The sequence below is a fragment of the Trichosurus vulpecula genome, chromosome 9 (genome assembly GCF_011100635.1).
Source record: "Trichosurus vulpecula isolate mTriVul1 chromosome 9, mTriVul1.pri, whole genome shotgun sequence".
NCBI lineage: Eukaryota > Metazoa > Chordata > Mammalia > Diprotodontia > Phalangeridae > Trichosurus > Trichosurus vulpecula.
Genome location: NC_050581.1, coordinates 199,019,123 through 199,040,187, shown reverse-complemented (window position 1 = coordinate 199,040,187; position 21,065 = coordinate 199,019,123).

Below are 21,065 nucleotides of genomic sequence, written 5' to 3'. Positions count from 1 at the left end.
TTGGTTCAATATTAACCCAGGTAATTTTTTTTTTATAAAACAACAAAGCTGAAGAAAGGAGGATTCCAATGTATGTGGCCTGAGGAATTATACACACACATACACTGTGCTACATGTGCATGCTGAGCATGCATTTCTGCAGTTTTACATGCTTTTTACAGCATACACAGTGGAATATGCTTCTCTAGATCACAAAACATATGCTTCGTGAACAAAGGAGCTTTTTTTTTTAAGTTGATAAGACATAATCAAAGAACATACCTCCAAGATTTGCTTTACACAGTAAATGGAGGTAAAGGGGGGAGGGAGGATGAAGAAATAACTTTGGGGGGACTTCTTTGGGGTCCCTGAAAACAGCTTCATTGTCTTACAGTAGGAACCCAGGGCCTACAGGGCAGTCTCTACCCAAATGCATGCATCATAGATTTCTGACGCCACCCTGGTTCCCAGTTCTACCTTCTCCTTATTAACTTCTGCACCTTGATGAAACTCCCCATTAGCTGAGTAAACCTTCCATCATCTTGTGATCTTGCCTAGGAAGCCCTATGAAAAATCCAAGGCTCAGAGGGTTTTTAGTTAAATATCTGCCCATTCCTGGCCTGCAGGGAAAATAGACCCAGTCCAAAGGATATGTTCACATATGTTTCTCTACTTCCACACTTTTATTCATTGGAAATATGTTGCAAATTCTGCATTTTCCCCACGTTTTTTCATTGCCTTTTGGATGATCCACAACCTTACTTCTTTGGAGATGGTAGCGTTCCATGTCAAAAAGTGGGTCTTTGTTTTAGAAGTGTGGGGTCATTAAAAATACTGTGAAGTTTCCTAAAGACATGGCTCACAGGGCAGCTAGGTAGTGTAGTGGATAGAGTACCAGCCCTGGACTCAGGAGGACCTGAATTCAAATTCGACCTCAGATACTTGCTAGCTGTGTGACCTTGGGAAAGTCACTTAACCCCAATTGCCTCCAAAAAAAAAAAAAGACACAGTTCATCTACTTCCTGTTCAACTCTGGGCCCACCTAATTTTCTATCCCCTCCCCCGTAGCTATCAAGGAAAGAGGTAGGTATTCACTGACCAGTTTTATCCCTTTCATATCCAACTGTAGGGTCTATCACAGTCCAGGAAATAAGCATTCTTCTTCTCCTTGGTTTTTCTTGTATGGACAGTCAGACCAAACTTTGAGTGATTATGGATCTCATTCAGGAGACTAATGTCCCAAGACTCAAAGTGATCAGAACCGTGCCATCTGCAAATGTGGGCTCAAATAGAAGATCTCACCAATTATAGGGAATCTTTCCATTCGAATTTTACAGTGGACATTGTCCATGACAACGGCAAACACCATTGACAGGCATACGTTTGCCTGTTTTGTGTAAATATTCTGAGCCCTCAAGGATATCCCAGTAATGTCTTTCAAGGAATCTTGTAGGATTAGACACATACATGGGAGAGACCTTGCTGAAATGCAATTCAATTCAATAAACATTTATTAAGCACCTACTATGCTCCTGGCACAGTGCTAAGTGCTAGGGATACAAAATGAAGTGAAAGACAGCCCCTGCCTGCAAGGGGCTTACAGTTTAATGGGGAAGAGGTGGAGGAGATAACATCAAATATAGATACAAAGCTAGCTACATACAGGATAAATAACAAGTAATTACCAGAGGGAGGGCACTAGATTTAAGAAGGGTTGGGGAATAGGAGGTGGGATTTTATTTGAAACTTAAAGGAAGCCGAGAGAAGGGAGAGCATTGTAGGCATGCAGGAGAGCAAAATAAAATGCCCAGACCCAAGAAATAGCATCATGCCTCATTTGTGGAAATAGCCAGGAGGCCCATGTCACCGGATTGAAGAATATGTGTTGGGGAGTAAGATGTAAAAAGACTAAAGATGTAGGAGGGGGCTAGTTTGAATACCAAGCAGAGCATTTTGTATTTGATCCTGGAGGCAATAGAGAGCCACTGGAGTGTATTGAGAAGAGGATAACATAGACCTGTGATTTAGCAAAATCACTTTAGGGGTTGAATGGAAGGTGGATTGGAGTGGGGAGAGACTTGAGGCAGACAGCTTGACCAGCAGCTATTGCAGTGATCCAGATGTGAGGTAGTGATTGCCTGTGCAAGGGTGAGGACGATGTGAGAGGAAAGAAGGGAGCCTATTTGAGAGATATTGTAAAGATGAAATCAAGTCTTGGCACCACACCACATTGGATATGGGGTGGGGGTGACTCCTAGGATGTGAGCCTAAGGGACTGGGAGGATATAATCATAGGGAAAATAGGACGAGGAAAGGGTTTAGAGACAAAGATAATGAGTTCTGTTTGGGACATATTGATTTAAGATGTCTACTAGACATCTAGTCCAAGATGTCTGAAATGCAGTTGGAGATGTGAGATTGGAGATCAGCAGAGAGACTGAGGAGGGAAAGACAGATTTGAGAATCGTCACCATCAAGATGATAGTTACATCCATGGGAGCTGATGAGATCACCAAGTGAAATAGTATAGAAGGAGAAGAAGAGGCCTAGAACATAATCCCAAAGAACAGCTACAATTAGAAGGTATGGTCTAGAAGAGGATCCATCAAAGAAGACAGGGAAGGAGCAGTCATCTAGAAAGAAAGCCAGAAGACGCGTGTCCTGAAAACCTAGAGGAAAAAGAGTATCACGAAGAGGGCGATCAACAATAGCAAAGGCTACAGAGAGGTTAAGCAGAATGAGGACTGAGAAAAGAAACCAAGAAACATTAGTAACTTTGGAAAGAGCAGTTTCAGTAAAACGATAAGATCAGAAGCCATTGGGTTAAGAAGAGACGTGAGAGGAGAAACAGAGGAGGCACTGATTGTAGACAGTCTTTTCCAGGAGTTAGCCTACAAAGGGCAGAAGAGAAATAGGATGATGGTTGGCAGAGATGGAAGGATCAAGCGAGGGTTTTTTCAGGATGGGGGAGACACGGGCATATTTGTATGTGTTCGAGAAGGAGCCAGCAGAGAGGGAGAGATTGAAAGTAAGTGAGAGACTTGACTGGCTTTTTGCTTGAATGAAACAGATACAAATGTGGGGGTATCATAGGGACATAAAGTTCCTGTTCCCAGGTTCATGAGCTTTGCTAGAGAAAGTTACAAAATGGTGCTGATCTAAAACTTTTCAGTGCACTTGTGAGCTCCTCCGTTGTTTAAGTGCTGCTGACTAAACAGTCTCTTCCTGTATCAACGATATGCAACTCTCATGGTCCTTTCTCCCCAGTCCCGATCACCCCTTCTCATTCCCTGACATGCAAACTACATGTTCATGCTATCAACTCCTGAACTTCCAGCCTCTCTAACCTCCACAAGCTCTCCCACATCCTTATTCAAGTAACAGTATTTCCACCTTTTCAATGTAAGTAGAACCTGGAATTCCCCTAAGGTCACTCCTTCCCTTGTAGTCATATCCATTGGACACCAGCCCTATTTCCCTTGACTCACAGCTCCCGGAAAAGGAGCTGGCTTTGTCCTTGCTCTCTTGAGTTGTTTTTGGACCCTTCCTTAATAACATTATATCTTTTTAAGTCAATGCTATTTACACTGTCTCTTTTTCATCCTTTTTTCTGTCATCCTCCAACACCCATGTTAGTTCGTCTCTTAACTTTCTCAATGTCTGTCATTGTTTTCATTTTAGTTTTTTAAAACTGCATTTTAATTTGTTTATTTTTTATTATGTATTTGAAAACATCAGTAAACATTAACATGTCCTTATATGAAGCACAGAAAAAAAAGGATTGTGTATGAAATCATGAATCTCTATTGCCTACAGCTGGGATTTTTTAAAAGTATATAATAAATTCAACACCTGAGATCCAAAGAAGAAATTCATACTATCTCACCTCAATTTGATCCTCAGTGGTTCAAGGCAAAAATCCTGTTCATCTCTTACTGACCACCTATCACTCTTAATAGTGGCTGCTCTAAATCTTCTCTCCTTCTGCAGATAGTCTTGATTCCTCCTTTACTTAGAGGATGGGGATTCTCTGTAATGAGCTCTTTTATCTCCCTACACAATTTTGTGAGTCACAGGGTCTCCAAATACACAGTGGGGGTGTTCAATTGGAAGTATGTCAGATTCAGTCAGTACTACATACTAATTGGCTGCAAATAATATTTGCAAGAAAGCTTAATCTCCAAAAACACCTCATAAGGACGTAAAGTACATCGAATATCCAGGGTGTCCCAAAATTCTGAGTGCAGCTTTAGCTTAGAGCTGCACTAAGACTTTTGGGACATTCTGTGTAAATAATATGTAATTTTGAAAGCTACGCATTTGAAAAGGACACAGTGCAATGGAGCAGGAGATGGTGAATCAGGTTGTGGTTGACCTGCGAGTGAGTACAACTGATCAGAATAGAGATGATGACTGAAGAAGAGGCAGCCTACCACTTTCATGTAAAGCAGTGATCCTGGAGGAAAGAGACTGGGGAACCAATACAGTGGGACGTAGGTTGGAGTAGTATGTAGCTAAAGATCATAGAGGCTAAGTGAAGTTAATTGGAAAAGGACAAATAGAATGGAGTATGTAAAGCATAGATCAGTGACTTTGACTTGAATTCTTGAAAAAATTCTGAAACAAATATTAAAAGAGTAGTTAGTGAACATCTTAAAAAAAAAAGCAGTAGTAATTACAAAGAACCAGTATGGCTTCATCACGATCAGGTCATGCTAATAGCCCGTTCTACCTTTTTGGATAGACTCTCTACAATATAGATTTAAAAGAGTGATATGGATAAGTTTACCTGTATTTTTAACAAAACACGTAATGATGTCCCAATGCCATTCCTTTGGAAAACATAGATATGGTCTAGAGCCATTAGTACAATTCAGTAGATTCAGAACTGGGTGGCAGACTGGAGTAATTGGTGGCTGGCCTTAGAGTCAGAAAGACCTGCGATCTAAGTCACTTATGCTCTTTCGACCTCAGTTTCTTCATCCATAAAATGAAATAGTTGGATGACATGTTTTCCAAGCTTTTCTCCAACACTAAGTCAATGAAGTTACAGATGAGTTTCTACATAAGGGGTGGGAGTTAACCTGGGAGTACTCTTCACCTATTAAACCCATCCCTTTCTCAAATCAATACAAGAACAAAAGCATCTGTAGGAAGGGCAGAGTGCCTTGTGCCTTACTGGGGCTTAATATTGAATGTGAGTGACAAAGAATCAAAGCTTATTGTCATTCTCAGCTTCCTTACAGATAACACTCTAGGAGCCTAACTTGCTTTCTTTCTTTTTTTTCTGGCTTTTTTTGTTTGTTTTCCTCTTGTTTTTTTGGTTTTTTTGGGGGGGGACGGGGAAGGAAGGACAATTGGGGTTGAGTGACTTGCCCAGGGTCACACAGCTGGTAAGTATGTCATGTCTGAGGCCACATTTGAACTCAGGTCCTCCTGATTCCCAGGCCAGTGCTCTACTCAGTGCACCACCTAGCTGCCCCCTGACTTGCTTTCCTAATTCCTCTTGCCTGAGGGACTGATGGATTGTAAGAAGAACATGAGAGATTATGTCAGAAAAAGGCATCACCATTTGGTGGCTAGAGCCATGAATTGGATTTAGGTTCCCAAGGTTTTAATAATATTGACACTCCTGGTTGTAGGAACCTTAGGGAAGTCATGACCCCTCTGTGCTTTAACAAGAAGCTCCTCCTTGCCTATATAGAAATTTGCGTTTTATCCTAGACAAAAGAAGGAACCGCTGGAACTGTTTGAGGAGGGGAGTGGCATGGCGCTTTAAGAGTATCAGTCTGGTAGCTGTGTGAAGATGGATGGGGAGCGGGGAGAGAATCGAGGCTAGAAGACCAATTAGGAGACCACTGCAAAAATGTAAGGGAGAGTTGATGAGGGCCTGAATTGGGATGGTAGCTGTGAATAAAGAGAAAGGGATGGTGGAGGTCAAATCACTGAGCTTTGGCAATGAATTGGATGAGAGGGAAGAATGGAGAATGACTCCAAGGTTATGAACCTGAGTGACTGGAAGGATCATGGCACCCTCAACCAAAATAGAGAAGGCAGCAAGAGAAGTGGGTTGGGAGACGGGTATACAAGGAGTTCAGTGATGGACATGTTGAGTTTGGGTTGTCTCCAAACCATCCAGTCTGGGAGCTGTTGATGTGGGGCTGGATTTGAAGAGAGAGGTGGGGTCTGAGCACATCTAGATGGGGGGGAGTCCTCTGCCTAGAGGGGACAGCTGAATTCATGGGAGCTGATGTAGCAGAGGAATGGAGAGAGGTTATGTCCAATTACTCTTTGCAGCAGCAGGAGCAGATGGAACCAAGAGGGACAGAGAAGACTTTAGGTTCCCCAAGTCAGACCACCTGCCAGTTTTCGCCCAGGCATTCCAGTGAGAGGCTGGGATCCCACACACTTCTGCCCTTACTCTTCTGTGCTCATTCCTCTCCCACTGCAGCCTCTGGCATTCCTGCTCTAGAGACAACAAACCGCCCTTCAGATCAGACCTTTGCCCCCTCCCTGGAAATTGCTTTGTATATGTTTGGTATTTAATTGTGTTTGAACATGTTGTTTCCCCAATAGAAAGTAAGCCTCTGGAGGGCAGGGACTGTTTTGTCTTGTCTTGGTATCCCCACTGCCTGGCACACAGTAGGTGCTACATAAGGGCTCATTGAACTGACTGGAAAATGAGTTTCTCTGCAGAGAAGAAAATGAAGCAGCGGTCCATCCGTCCCTGCATCCAGCCTCCCTTTGGCTGTGGGGCAGCCCTGCAGAGAGCCCTGAAGAGCAGCTGCTCTCTTCCCTACAAGTGGCCTCCTCTAGGTGTCAGGGAAGGGGCACCAGGGCATCCGAAGCAAGCCTGTATTTTTTATACACAGGTATTTTTAATAAACAGACTCTGAGACAGGGCTTTGGTCCCTGCTGGGAGGAAGCTCTGTCGCCCTCTGGTGACCACTGTGAGAAAAGGCCCTCTGGTTCAGACGGGGGTGGGGGGTGGGGGGGGGGGGGGGGTGCTCCCTCCCTCACTTCTTCCTCCTTCCTGCCTTTTTTCTGAGATAGAGGGAGCCCAGTATGGTGGTCTTGGCTGATATGGTTCTCATCATCAGGTCAATCAGTGAGCAATTATTCCACATCCATTGTGTGCCAGGCACTGTTCTAGGCACCTGGTAGACAAAGGCAAAAGCAAACATCCCTGACCTCCAGCCTGCAATCTACTGGGGATTTGGGGGAAGAGAGGGAACAACATATAGACATATCCATAAATACCTTTTCTGCCTGGGAACTGAGACCAGGTTCCTACTACCTTGGGATCACCACAAGCACTCCTCTCCACCCTGGACCTGGAACCTGGGATCGTGCTCAATTGCAACTGCAAATGCTGATTCTCCTCTTTGCCCTAGAACTATAACCCAGAACCGCCTATGGGGAATGCAGCAGCATCTTGCACCCAGTGCCAACAGAGGATTTCCTGTCATCTCTTTCTGACCAGTTGTCCAATCCCCTTGCTGTCTGTGGGCTGAGAGCTCCTGAAGGTGCTGGTTCTGCCATTGCAGCTGCCTCCAAGCTTGCTGCTGGCATGGCAGAGGTGGGCATTGCATATGCTCTGGGCCAACTGCCTTGATATCCCAGACCTCTCTTGCTGATCCCCTAAGTTGTCCTGGGCTAGAAAAATATCTCCTCTCACCCTTTTGTTGGCTCTGCCACTTCAGAATTTGATGTGAGGCATTATTTTAAAGTTTCTTGAAGGGGAATGTTGGGAGAGTTCAGCTGAGTTGCTGCCTGAACTCCACCATCTTAGTGACACAAACATCTCCATAAGGCCTTGTATTCCATACTTGAGGAAATAACCCAAAGTTGCTCTCATGGCACTTGTCAAGTAATTAACCCATACCCTAGAAGGGTTCATTATCCCTTGCTTTTTTCTCTTGCCAATAAAACCATCTGAGATGGTCTTCTCCTCCTTGCTCAATGATAACTTCCTAGATAAATTGGCCATCTGTATCTAGTCGGACCCATAGAACCTGGGGTCATAAATAAGCCTGTTCCCATCTCTTAGGTAGCTAACCTTGAGTTAATCAGGGAACATTCCATTCTCATACTCTCATTACTCTCAACCAATTACCATGCTCAAAGATCTGATAGGAAGCAAGGAAAGATGATAGGAGGGAAGGAAGGAAGGAAGGAAGGAAGGAAGGAAGGAAGGAAGGAAGGAAGGAAGGAAGGGAAGGAGGGAGGGAAGGATTGAAGAATAGAAGGAGGGATAGAGGGAGATAGGAAGGAAAGAAGGAAAGAAGGAAGGGAGGGAGGAAACAAGGAAGGAAGCACACATTTATTAAGCACATCCTATATGCCAGGCAGTGTGCTAAGTGCTGGTGATAGAAATACAAGTAAAAAGTATATTTCTGGAACAGAGATTGCAGTTGTAAGGTTGGGAGTTTCCATCACCCACTCAAATAAATGTAAATGACTGGTAGAATCCTTTAAAGGGCATTAACTTGGAGGAGGAACAAAGATCTCGATCTCTCTCTCTCTCAATCTCCCTCTCTCTTTTTCTCTCCCTCCCTCCCTCCCTTCCTCCCTCTCTCTCTCTCTCTCCTCCCCCCCCTTCTTTTCTCATTGAACTTATAGAAGTTGGAAGATCTGACATTCCCATCAATGTTCACCTGGAAATGTAGCCATGTCACCAGAGCCCCAGTGGCAGATGGCAACATCTTCATTGGGATATATTGTAGCCAAAGGAGATAACAGCAAGAAAAGGTAGCATTGGGTAGCCTAACCCTTCAAGGAAAAGAGAAGCACAGATGATGGTTTCTAAAAAGGCATCAGTCTCTAGCCATTCTGGAGAGCAATTTGGAACTATGCCCAAAGGGCTATAAAAATGTTCATACCCTTTGACCCAGCAATACCACTTCTAGGGTTGTATCCTAAAGAGATCACACAAGTGGGAAAAGGACCCATATGTACAAAAATATTTATAGCGGCTCTTTTTGTAGTAGCTAAGAATTGGAAGTCAAGGGGATGCCCATCAATTGGGGAATGGCTGAACAAGCTGTGGTATATGAAGGTAATGGAATACTATTGTGCTATAAGAAATGGGGATGATACGGACTTCATAACAACCAGGAAAAACCTACACGATATAATGCTGTGTGAGCGGAGCAGAACCAGGAGAATATTGTACACAACCACAGATATATGGATTCCGTGAGGACCAACCCTGACAGACTTCGCTCTTCTTAGCAACACAAGGTGCAAAGACAACTCCAAAGGACTCACGATGGAGAATGCTATTTACATCCAGAGAAAGAACTGTGAAGTTTGAATGCAGATTGAGGCATACTTTATGCTTGCCTTTTTTCCCCCTTTTTTTCTCTCTTTTGTTTTTGTTTTTGGGTTTTGTTTTTGGTTCTATTTCTTCTTTCCCATGAATCATTCCATTGGTCATAATTCTTCACAACCGGACTAGTGTGTAAATAAGTTCAATGCGAAGTTATACGTAGAAGATTTATCGGATTCCATGCTGTCTTGGGGAGGGAGGGGGGAAGGGGGGGAGAAAATCTGGAATTCAAAATTATGTAGAACTGAGTGTTGTAAACTAAAAATAAAAAAAAGGCATCAGTCTCTGGTGCTCAGCAGAAAACTCAGGGGTACTTAACGAGGACTTTACAAAGCAAGAAAAGGATTCTCGGTGAGCGGGAGTTAATAGTTATCTCTTTGCCACATGTGTTCCTGAACATGTGACTCAGTACCTTTGTACTTTAAATCTGAGCCCACTGTCCCCAGGGAACTTGTGAGTGCAAAGGGAGAGCATACCACCAGTTGGGGGTGGTGTAGAGATTATTTTTGTAACAACTGTCCTTACTATACCTACTTAATAAATATCTTTTCTATAAAAGGATTAACTGGCTGATAATCAATAAGAAGTACGGCAATGGGGGCTTTTGAGTGACAGAAACCTCCGCCTCTAAGAGTTACTGGTAGTACCATGTGGGGAATGGGTGGGAACCACTCCTCTGGGCATCCAGCCACTGGGGGAGGGGTAACCCTGAAGACAGTGCTACACAAATAACATCTTGCTTCATCCCAGTTACCATCATGGCAGAAGCATCTCTAAAATACATCAGATGTGGGAACTTGTCTGAATAAACGGATTTGCTGGGAAGCCACCCTTGGACCTACCATGCCATTTCTGTCATCATTCCAATCTGAATGCAGATTTCCAGGCCTGCAGTAGCCCACTTCTATCTCTAGCCATCCAAAACTATCCTTTCACAGGTCTTCTTCGGACAGGTGAACCTTGTCCACAAGTTTTCTTCTTCCCTCAACTCCAACCCACCCCTCTGCCCAGTGGAGAGGCAAGGGTATGATAGACTCACTCTTTGGGAGAGGCATTTGCTGTCAAATAAAGGAACTGAAAAGTCAAGAGAAATTGATCAAGCTGCCTCCTTATCATTAAATTTCTTGAACTCAAGGAGCCTTCATTATTACAGAAGGAGGCCCTAATTGATGAAGGTCACTGATGGATATCTCTTATCCCATATTAGTACCTGTGTGATGGTGTCCAAGACTCTGGATCCCCTCTACTGCTCCCTGGCTTTCCAAATTGGTCATCTTTTCATGGACTTGATCCTGATCATTTTTGCCTCAATCACTATCTCCTTTCTGCAATCTTCCTCCTGATTCTAGGTCATTAAGCATCTTAGAGGCAGCCTTAGTCAGTGGGAAGCAATCAGAGAGACTCTCTGTGTCTTCCTCTTCTAGAGGTGTCCTTTAAGTCACTCCAAAGCAAGCTCCATGCCCTATAATCTTAACATGTTGTTTGGGGGCATTTACCAAACTGTTCAGAGACTCCCCTGATCCATCCCTTTTAACCTTGGAGAAAGCAGTTTTAGTGGAGGGATGAGGCCGGAAGCCAAGCAACAGGCCTTCTCTATCAGCCAATTTTTCTGGATTATTAGGCCAACCTCCCTTGGACTTCCTCAATATATTCTGGGGTTTGATGCAATTAGCACAATGCCATCCACCCACTAGGACTTCTGAGGGACCTTCTCCAATAGAGAGAATTTATTTAGATCATATCTCAATATTCTAATTACACAAATTCACCCTGCAGCCAAATGGCAAAAGACATCATTAAAATAAACCAAACAAAAACAAACTTCCATGAACAGTCAGCAGGGCTGATTGTGAAAATACTCTTCTGTAACAGATGGGAGGGTTAGGGTAGGCGGCTTCCTGGCTGGATGAGCCCTATGTGTGCGCATTTTGCTCATTTTTATCTTTCTTGTCTTAGTAGGTTTCTTAAGCAGTCGGTGTGGTCAAAACAATCCATCAGCAGATGGTCGGCCCATGGGGGACGAGCCTTGAGGGATTCAGGATTGCTTGTGGTCAGACAATAGACACACAGTCCATTGGTGGACCTGAACCCTCAGGGTACTCAGACATCACAGCTCTACTGGCTATCCCACTGTTCTTGCCTCAAAGACTATAAGCCGTTCAGAGCAAGCATGATTGGGTAACTGCTGAGGACTACCAGACCCTTGTTTCCCTGGCATAGTCCTGATGCTCAATGAGTAAGCATAAATGAAACTGAATTTAATTGATCATATAATTAAATTCACACAGCCCCCACTCATATGGTCTTCAGATCTGGTGGCCTAGTGTCAGAGAATGTGGACAAAACTCTATTTCTATCCTAACTCTGTGGTATCTGTGAATTGTTTATTCCCTCCCACTCAGTTGTGGCATCACCAGCTTGCTTAATGGAGCATACTAGGGGACTGAATATCTCCTGATGCATCTTTGGGATGTATAATGGAAGGAATGGGGCTTGGGCAGGGCTTATGAGAGCCCTGAAGCTATGGCTGGCCCCCTCAAAAAAAGGACAACTGGTCACGGTGGGTAAGGGGACAGGAAAAGGACACTGATGGACTGTGGCAGCATGGACATGTTTGCCCAAGACAGCGTAGGCTACTAGAAATCTACTCATCTATAAGGTTTGGGGTGGACAAGACCTGTGGTTTCCCTGCTACAGGGAGTCTCTACCAATGTGGGTTGGCACATGCTCTGCAGTCAAAGTTGCCCAGGGCACTAAGATGTTAGGTCAACAAGTCAATAAGCATGTAATGAGTGCCTACTATGTTCCAAGCCAAGTGACTTGTCCAAGGTCACACAGGCAATATGTACCACAGGGAGAACTTGCACCCAGCTCTTCCTGAGTCCAGCCCTTGGTCCTTTACATCTTGCTGATTTTTATACATACACATACACACATGGAAGAATATTCCATTTTGGGAATGCATGTTCCTCTTGGGGAATGACTGCATTTCTATTTCTGCATCACTGGCAGTCACTGCTGCACCTTGTTTGTGTCTGGCTCGACTCAGCTGTCGAATTGCCTTGAAATGAAGAATGTCTTGTTGGTTTGACAAAGATAATCCTACATTCCCCATAATCTTGGCATCTTTTTGAGGGCCCTAAGCTGCAGGCCATGTAATGAGGCCTTAGAAGACAGGGCCCAGCCTACCCCAATTCCAATCCTGTGCCCCACACCTCCAGCTCAGCTGCCTCAGCTAGCTGATATGGTGGATAGAACAGTGATCCAAGAATCAGGAAGACCTGAGTTCAAATCTAGCCTGACTAGCTATGTGCCCCTTGGCAGATAAGCCACTTAACTTTTGTTTGATCAAGTTTCTCCATCTGTAAAAGGGCGGGGGGGAGGTAACGATAGCCCTTGCCCCCAGAATTGTGAGGATCAAATTTGTAAAACACTTAGCACATAGTAGGTACTATGTAAAAGTTATCTATCATCATTTTAATCTCTTCTACTGGCTTATGTTTTCTTATCAAAGTAAGCTTCCTGAACTTCCTCTTCCAGCCCCATTAAATGGAGAATTTGATGATGCTACATTCTCCCTTTTTTGGGATATTATGAGACTAAAAACTGTAAAAAGTCCTTCAAGGGGGTGGAGCCAAGATGGTGGAGAAAAGGAAGAACTCACTTGAATTCTCCCAAATTCCCCTCCATACAATTTTAAATAAAAAAAAAATCTGGAGCTGCAGAACCCACAAAAGCATGTGGCGAAACAATTTTCCAGCCCAAGACAACTTAGAAGTTCAGCAGGAAAGGTCTGTCACACTGCGGTGAGAGTGAAGCACAGGCTGACCCAGTACAAGCCACAGGAAACCAGCAGTAGGCCTTGGTGGCAACTGAATCTGTGGCAGCAGCTGCTTCTGGAGCTCTCAGCCAGCAGATGGTAAGGGGGCTGGATGACTGGTCAGAAGGAGATGACAAAGGTCCCTTTGTTGCCTCTGGGTGCAGTACTCTGGTGTATTACCCATAACCAGATTTGGATCATAGTCCCAGGGTGAAGAGGAGCATTAACACACCAGAGCTTGTGGCCTCACTGAAGGGGAGCAGGACCCTGGTCACAGCTCTGGAGCAGAAAAGAGTAGTAAACACACCTCTTCTTAGATCATACCACCTTGGAAAAATTGAGTTCATGTAAGTTTTTTTTTGAAAAGATTTTATTTATTTGTTTTTAGTTTTCAACATTCACTTCTATCAGAACTGATGCAAAGTGAAGTGAGCAGAACCAGAGGAACATTGTATACAGTAACAGCAATATTGTTTGATGAAGAACTATGAATGACTTAGCTCTTCTCAGCAATACGATGATCCAAGACAATTCCTTAAGGACTTAGGATAAAAAATGCTATTCACTTCCAGGAAAACAACTGATGGAATCAATGCAGATCAAACCATGCTTTTTTTTTTTTTAAAAAAAAGCTTTATTTTTTTCTTTCTCCATTTCTTTTTTTGTCTGTTTTCTTTCACAACATGACTCATATAGAAATATGTTTTGCAAGACTATACATATATAACCTATGTCAAGGAGATGGGAGGGTGGGAAAGAATTTGAAACTCAAAAGTTTTAAAAAATGAATGTTAAAAATTATTCTTACACGTAATTGGGGAAAAATAAATATTAAATTTTTTAAAGTCCTTCAAGCTCCAAGTCTTTCTACAAGCATAAGACAATGTAACCTGGATTACTTATCTGTGACATCATGCCCACATGACATGAAAGGTGGCCAACTGGGCCACAGTAAGCCATCTGATTATCTGAGGTGGTGGCTTAGCTCTGGTAACTCTGGGGATAGTGCCAATGAGGTTGAGTAGCTGCAGACTTGGTGGTCTGTGGGGAAGTTCTGTCAGGATGATTGACAGGTCATGTGTTCACTTTCTGATTTTGTAATAAAGCATCAGCTGCCAGTTGGAGTGTTGGAGTCATAGGTGATAGAGAAGGCATGAAAACCAAGGGCAGTAGACTTGGCACTAACCGAGCCTCTGGGCTGTCTGCTAGTGGTGGTCTAGGTCCTTCCAGGTGGTGTGGATACCACTGATGGCCCCTCCCCAGGTCAAGGGCTGCCTTGGATCTTTCCTGATCATTCCCTTGGTTGCACAGCTCTTCTATGCATTGGTCATCACACAGGAGCCCTGGCAGGATTTGGAGGAGGCTGGAGAAGCAGGTAAGAGGGTGGAGACACAGGATCTTCCTGTGGATCTGGGTATGTCAATAGGAGAGCTGAAGTGAACCCATGTCTGAAGTCATTCCATGAGTGTTCTGCTTTCGCCATCTGTGAAAAAGTACTGAGCTGCTTCAGGGGTCAGGTACCTTAAATATGACTGATGTTCCCTTCTGGGCTTAGGTCTTCTAAATGGAGTTTCATTACCTTGTGGATAATCTCTGTTTTCCAAGAGTTACTTCCATATTCCAAAGTCCTGCATGTAACTTGGTTAATGTGGATAGTGCTCACTAATAGACCACAGCCGGCCACTCCCACCCCCTTGAACTCAGTAACTCATCTTTGGGCAATTCTGGGGCCAAAAAACTCACTTGAGTTCCAAAGGGAAGAGGGAATAGTCTTCTCATTCCCCAAAGTCCTAAAGAGGGGTAAAGGCCTTCTTTCTATAAGTAGGGGGTGTTTCATGGATGATATTTAGAAGCCTCACAGCTGGCCCAGTGTGCGAAACACACAGTAGCACTTAATAAGAACCTATTAACTCAGTTCATATGGTGCTATAGAAAGTGTATACACTTACATATATTCTATAGCAAGTAGTTCCAAAATTCTAAAAAGCAAAACCATATTCTCATACAAATAATAGGAAAGGAGGAGAAACTCCATAAAAGGGAAGGTGCTGTCACCACTGCCACCCTCACCCAACGCACAGAAACCACTCAGCCCTCAGTAACCAGCCCTCCCCCTGCAGTCAGCGTGGGTATGAGTCTCCCTGACCTGAGCTGAGCTGGTCCCCAGATGACAGACTCACCAGTGCATCATCACCAGGCCCATCCCTCACTATCAGCACACACATTGGCCAACCTAAAGCTTGAGGGGGGAAGTTGGCTACCATGAAGTCACAGTCCAAAAAAAGAGGGATTCTATTCACTTAGGAGGATCAAGCTGGTATTCATAGATCTGGGTAAATGTCATTCCCTCTCCTCCCCCAAATCCCCAGTAGACTGCAGGCTGGAGGTCAGGGATATTTGCTTTTGCCTTTGTCTACCAGGTGCCTAGAACAGTGCCTGGCACACAATGGATGTGGAATAATTGCTCACTGATTGACCTGATGATGAGAACCATATCAGCCAAGACCACCATACTGGGCTCCCTCTATCTCAGAAAAAAGGCAGGAAGGAGGAAGAAGTGAGGGAGGGAGCACCCCTCCCCCCCACCCCCCCTCTGAACCAGGGGGCCTTTTCTCACAGTGGTCACCAGAGGGCGACAGAGCTTCCTCCCAGCAGGGACCAAAGCCCTGTCTCAGAGTCTGTTTATTAAAAATACCTGTGTATAAAAAATACAGGCTTGCTTCGGATGCCCTGGTGCCCCTTCCCTGACACCTAGAGGAGGCCACTTGTAGGGAAGAGAGCAGCTGCTCTTCAGGACTCTCTGCAGGGCTGCCCCACAGCCAAAGGGAGGCTGGATGCAGGGACGGATGGACCGCTGCTTCATTTTCTTCTCTGCAGAGAAACTCTCATTTTCCAGTCAGTTCAATGAGCCCTTATGTAGCACCTACTGTGTGCCAGGCAGTGGGGATACCAAGACAAGACAAAACAGTCCCTGCCCTCCAGAGGCTTACTTTCTATTGGGGAAACAACATGTTCAAACACAATTAAATACCAAACATATACAAAGCAATTTCCAGGGAGGGGGCAAAGGTCTGATCTGAAGGGCGGTTTGTTGTCTCTAGAGCAGGAATGCCAGAGGCTGCAGTGGGAGAGGAATGAGCCCAGAAGAGTAAGGGCAGAAGTGTGTGGGATCCCAGCCTCTCACTGGAATGCCTGGGCGAAAACTGGCAGGTGGTCTGACTTGGGGAACCTAAAGTCTTCTCTGTCCCTCTTGGTTCCATCTGCTCCTGCTGCTGCAAAGAGTAATTGGACATAACCTCTCTCCATTCCTCTGCTACATCAGCTCCCATGAATTCAGCTGTCCCCTCTAGGCAGAGGACTCCCCCCCATCTAGATGTGCTCAGACCCCACCTCTCTCTTCAAATCCAGCCCCACATCAACAGGTCCCAGACTGGATGGTTTGGAGACAACCCAAACTCAACATGTCCATCACTGAACTCCTTGTATACCCGTCTCCCAACCCACTTCTCTTGCTGCCTTCTCTATTTTGGTTGAGGGTGCCATGATCCTTCCAGTCACTCAGGTTCATAACCTTGGAGTCATTCTCCATTCTTCCCTCTCATCCAATTCATTGCCAAAGCTCAGTGATTTGACCTCCACCATCCCTTTCTCTTTATTCACAGCTACCAACTCTCCCTTACATTTTTGCAGTGGTCTCCTAATTGGTCTTCTAGCCTCGAGTCTCTCCCCACTCCCCATTCCCATCCATCTTCACACAGCTACCAGACTGATATTCTATTTTTTTTTTTGCAGGGGGGAAGGCAGGGCAATTGGAGACAAGTGACTTGCCCAAGGTCACACAGCTAGTGTGCCGAGCATCTGAGGTCACATTTGAACTCAGGTCCTCCTGACTCCAGGGCCAGTGCTCTACTCACTGCACCACCTAGCTGCCCCAAGACTGATATTCTTAAAGCGCCATGCCACTCCCCTCCTCAAACAGTTCCAGCGGTTTCTTCTTTTGTCTAGGATCAACACAAACTCCTCTTTGGTTTTTAAAGTCCTTCTAGCCTACCTTTCCAGGCTGACAGGAAGTTTCTCTCCTAGTAGCCCAGGCGGCCTGTCTTCTGTTCCCTCTCTTCTCTCCATGTTTTTTTCACAGGCCAAGAATGCCTTGGCTTCTCACTTCTGCCTAGTAGAATCCACAGATTATTCCTCAGCTCAGTTCCAAGGCCATCCCTTTCAGGAAGCCTGTGCTCCCAGAAGTTACTTTGTATATCTGTTGTATTTAATGTTGCATATACATGCTTCTTCCTAAAATGGCACAGAGAGGCTGTGTGGTTCCGGGACTTGAGTCTATGGGGCTTGCCCAACCACTTCAGTTCCCATGACTACCCTTAAGGTGCGTATGACCTATATGATCTGGGGCAATTTATTTAGCCTCTTGGGTCCTCAGTTTCCTCATTTGTGAAATGAGAGGTTTGGACAACATGACCTCCAAGGTCCTTTGAGGGCAGAGGCTCTTTTTGTCCCTGGTACATAGTAGGGTCTTAATAAATGCTAATTGAATCGAAGCTGTTTTGGCTTTCAGTCAGCTTCTGAGAGCTTGTTTCCTTCGTAGGTTGCGACAGTGACATGCTAACAGACTACTATAGGTGGGTGAATTATGGAATCTTTTTGGCTCTAGGAAAAGTGGGAAACCACCCCCAACAAAGGAAGTCTCTAGAAGCCTCCAGCTGGCACACAGCACAGTGAACAGACTAGCAAATGGACAGTTTGCACCACAGTTAGCCACAAGGATTGGTCAAAAGAACTACTACAAAGAAGACAAAAGTCCTAGGCGCTGGTTTCCAGCAAGTATGGAGGGCAAGGGTCTGTGAGATCATGCCTATCTTGTGTTTCCCCTGGAATCATAACACCTCTATATGCACAAAGTAGGATTTGATCTCCATCTTAGAGCATGAGTGAAAAGATTAGAAGAAGGCATCAATATTCTCTAGGCCGGGAGAATGGGCAAGGGAGACCATATGTTAAGGACCTTACAAATCTTAGAATGCTTAAAATGCCTGCACTATTATTAGCTATTAGCTGAAAAAGAGTTTTAAGGAGGACAGGGAGAAGGCAAAGCTATGAAGGAGAGTGGGGAATCCTGACCTGTACCAGTAGACTTTAGGGTAGAGAGGAACAGAAAGAAGAAAGGAAAGGAGGGAATGCTTGAAGATAAGTCATAGTTAAGAAGTTCTTTCTGTGTATGTGGAGGACTGCGTAGGCCTGGGGGCAGAGAAAGGAATTGGAATGTCTTAGGAGGAAGCACCTTCTTGCACTCTAAAGAAGGATGGTATGGAATCATTGGTGCCATTAATTGAAAGGTTATGCAATAAAGATCATGAGAGGATTGATGGCTGAGGACTCCTTGCTGAAAGCTGTATTTACTTGTAGGTATCCATGTTACTCTAACTTATCCTGCCCACTCCCCAATAGACTGTAAGTTCCCTGAGTTCAGGCATTGTTTTATTTCTGTCTTTATCCTCATCACCTAAGCCCAATGCCTGGCACATATTAAGAACTTGATAAATATTTTTTAATTGAGTTGATATCTATTGCATGAGGTCTTCCTGGGGGATTCATCCAGACCATGACAGCGCAGCTCCTATAATCTGTTCAATTTGATGGCCTCCAGCCTCCCCCGCCATCCTACCCAAGTGGCTCACATGGGTACAAACAACCCCACCAGAAAGAACCCGAAAATCCTTGGGAGGGATTAAGATGTCACAAAGTAGGTGGGAGGCTCAAATGACCATGTATAGAAATGTCATTTCTCATTATCATCAGCCAAGACATGATGACCACAATCAGGAGAGGAAATGGCATTTATCTAACTCTAATCTCCCAGGCCCTGCCCCCCTGACCTCTGAAATCTCTGCATTGACTCAGTATCTACCCATTTGTGCAGGTTATTGGCCCCTGGTGGGATGGAAGCTCCTTGAAATCAAACCTATTTCATTTTTGCCTCGCTCTCTCTCTGTCTCTGTCTCTCTCCTCTCCTCTTCCTCTCTCTCTCCCTCCCTCCCTCCTCTCTCTCTCTGTGTCTCTGTCTCTCTCTCTCCTTCTCTGTCACTCTCTCTCTCTCATTCTCTCTTCTTCTTCTTCTTCTTCTTCTTCTTCTTCTTCTCTCTCTCTCTCTCTCTCTCTCTCTCTCTCTCTCTCTCCCTCTCTCTCTCTCTCTCTCTCCTTGCTCTCCTGTCACAGTGCCTGCTACATCATAGTCCAGGAGATGTAGGGCTTACAGTGACACAGAGGCCATTGAGCCCAAGTCTTTCATTTCATAGGCGAGGAAACCTAGGTACAGAGTGGTTAAGTGACTTAGGATCATACAACCAGTTTTTACTTGAGGAAGGATTCCAACTCAGGTCTTCCTGACTCCAAGTCCAACACTCTATTCACTATGGCAACTAGCTATCTCTTTTTTTAAAAAAAATTATTTATTTTTAGTTTTCAACATTCACTTCCATAAAATTTTGAGCTCCAAATTTCCTCCCCCACCCCAAGATGGCATGCAATCTGATATAGGCTGTACATATACATTCACATTAAACATATTTTCACATTAGTCATGTTGTAAAGAAGAATTAGAACCAATGGGAGGAACCACAAGAAAGAAGAAACAGAGAGAGAGAGAGAGAGAGAGAGATCAAATAGTATGCTCTGATCTGCATTCAGACTCCATAGTTCTTTATCTGGATGTGGATGGCATTTTCCGTCATGAAGCTTTTGGAGTTGTCTTAGATCCTTGCATTGCTGAGAAGAGCTAAGTCTATCAAAGTTAGTCATTGCACAATGTTGCTGTTACTGTGTACAATGTTTTGGTTCTGCTCATTTCATTCAGCATCAGTTCATGTAAATCTTTCCAGGTTTTTCTGAAGTCTGCTTGCTCATCACTTTTTATGGAACATTAGTATTCCATTACATTCATATATCAAAACTTGTTTAGACATTTCCCAATTGATGGTCATCTCCTCAATTTCCAATTCTTGGCCACCACAAAAAGAGCTGCTATAAATAATTTTGGACATGTGGGTCCTTTCCCCATTCTTATGATCTTCTCTAATTTAGGGTATTTTTATATGACTATAGATTAGGTCTCTCTTAGATTCAGTTTTCTCATCTATGAAATGTAGTCAGCAACATCCATAGTACCTTCCCCTCAGGGTCGTTGTGTGGCTCAAACGAGACAATGTACATAAAGCATTTTGTAAACCTTAGGTGCTACAGAGAGGCACCAAGGCACTGGACTTGATGGCTCCTCAGTTCGCCCAGCTATCTCACTGTACTGCTCAGGGTCCTAAACATAGCCCTAAGGGTTATGGGGCTTCCTCTTTTGGCTTGTGCTTCCATTCCAGCATGTTCTCTCCAGGATCAATCGCCAGGTAATCAATATCTCCCCTATATCATTGATTAGCCCAGTGACTAGTATTTCACTATCAACGCATTAAAATTAATTAGCTTTTACAAAGGTATTTTTAATAATAAAATATAGCAGGGAGTACAAGAATATTCTCCCTCCCCACCGAATGGGGCACAATCTCTCCTACCATTTCAGTCCCTAAGGAGAGGGGCCTCAAACTTAAAGCGAGTGTTACAAAGCCCTGCAATGAACCTCTGAATGCAGCCTAGCAGATGAATGACTTGCTTATAGGTCACAGTGTCTCAGCTGCTGGGCAGATTCCCTACTGGGCTGGGATAAACTGGTTGCTCCAAAGGGCTGCTCCCTTCCCAGGCCCCGCTGCTGGACATCTGATAGCTCTTCCGACCATCTGAGGGAGGTCTCAAGGAAGAAGACACAAACAAGCAATGGCCCCATCTTTGGGGGAGGCCCTCCACACCTGGAGGCTTGCAGCGCCCTCCTCCTTTCACATGGACAGGGAACTGTTTGGTCAGGTGGTGTTTTTGCACCCCCAG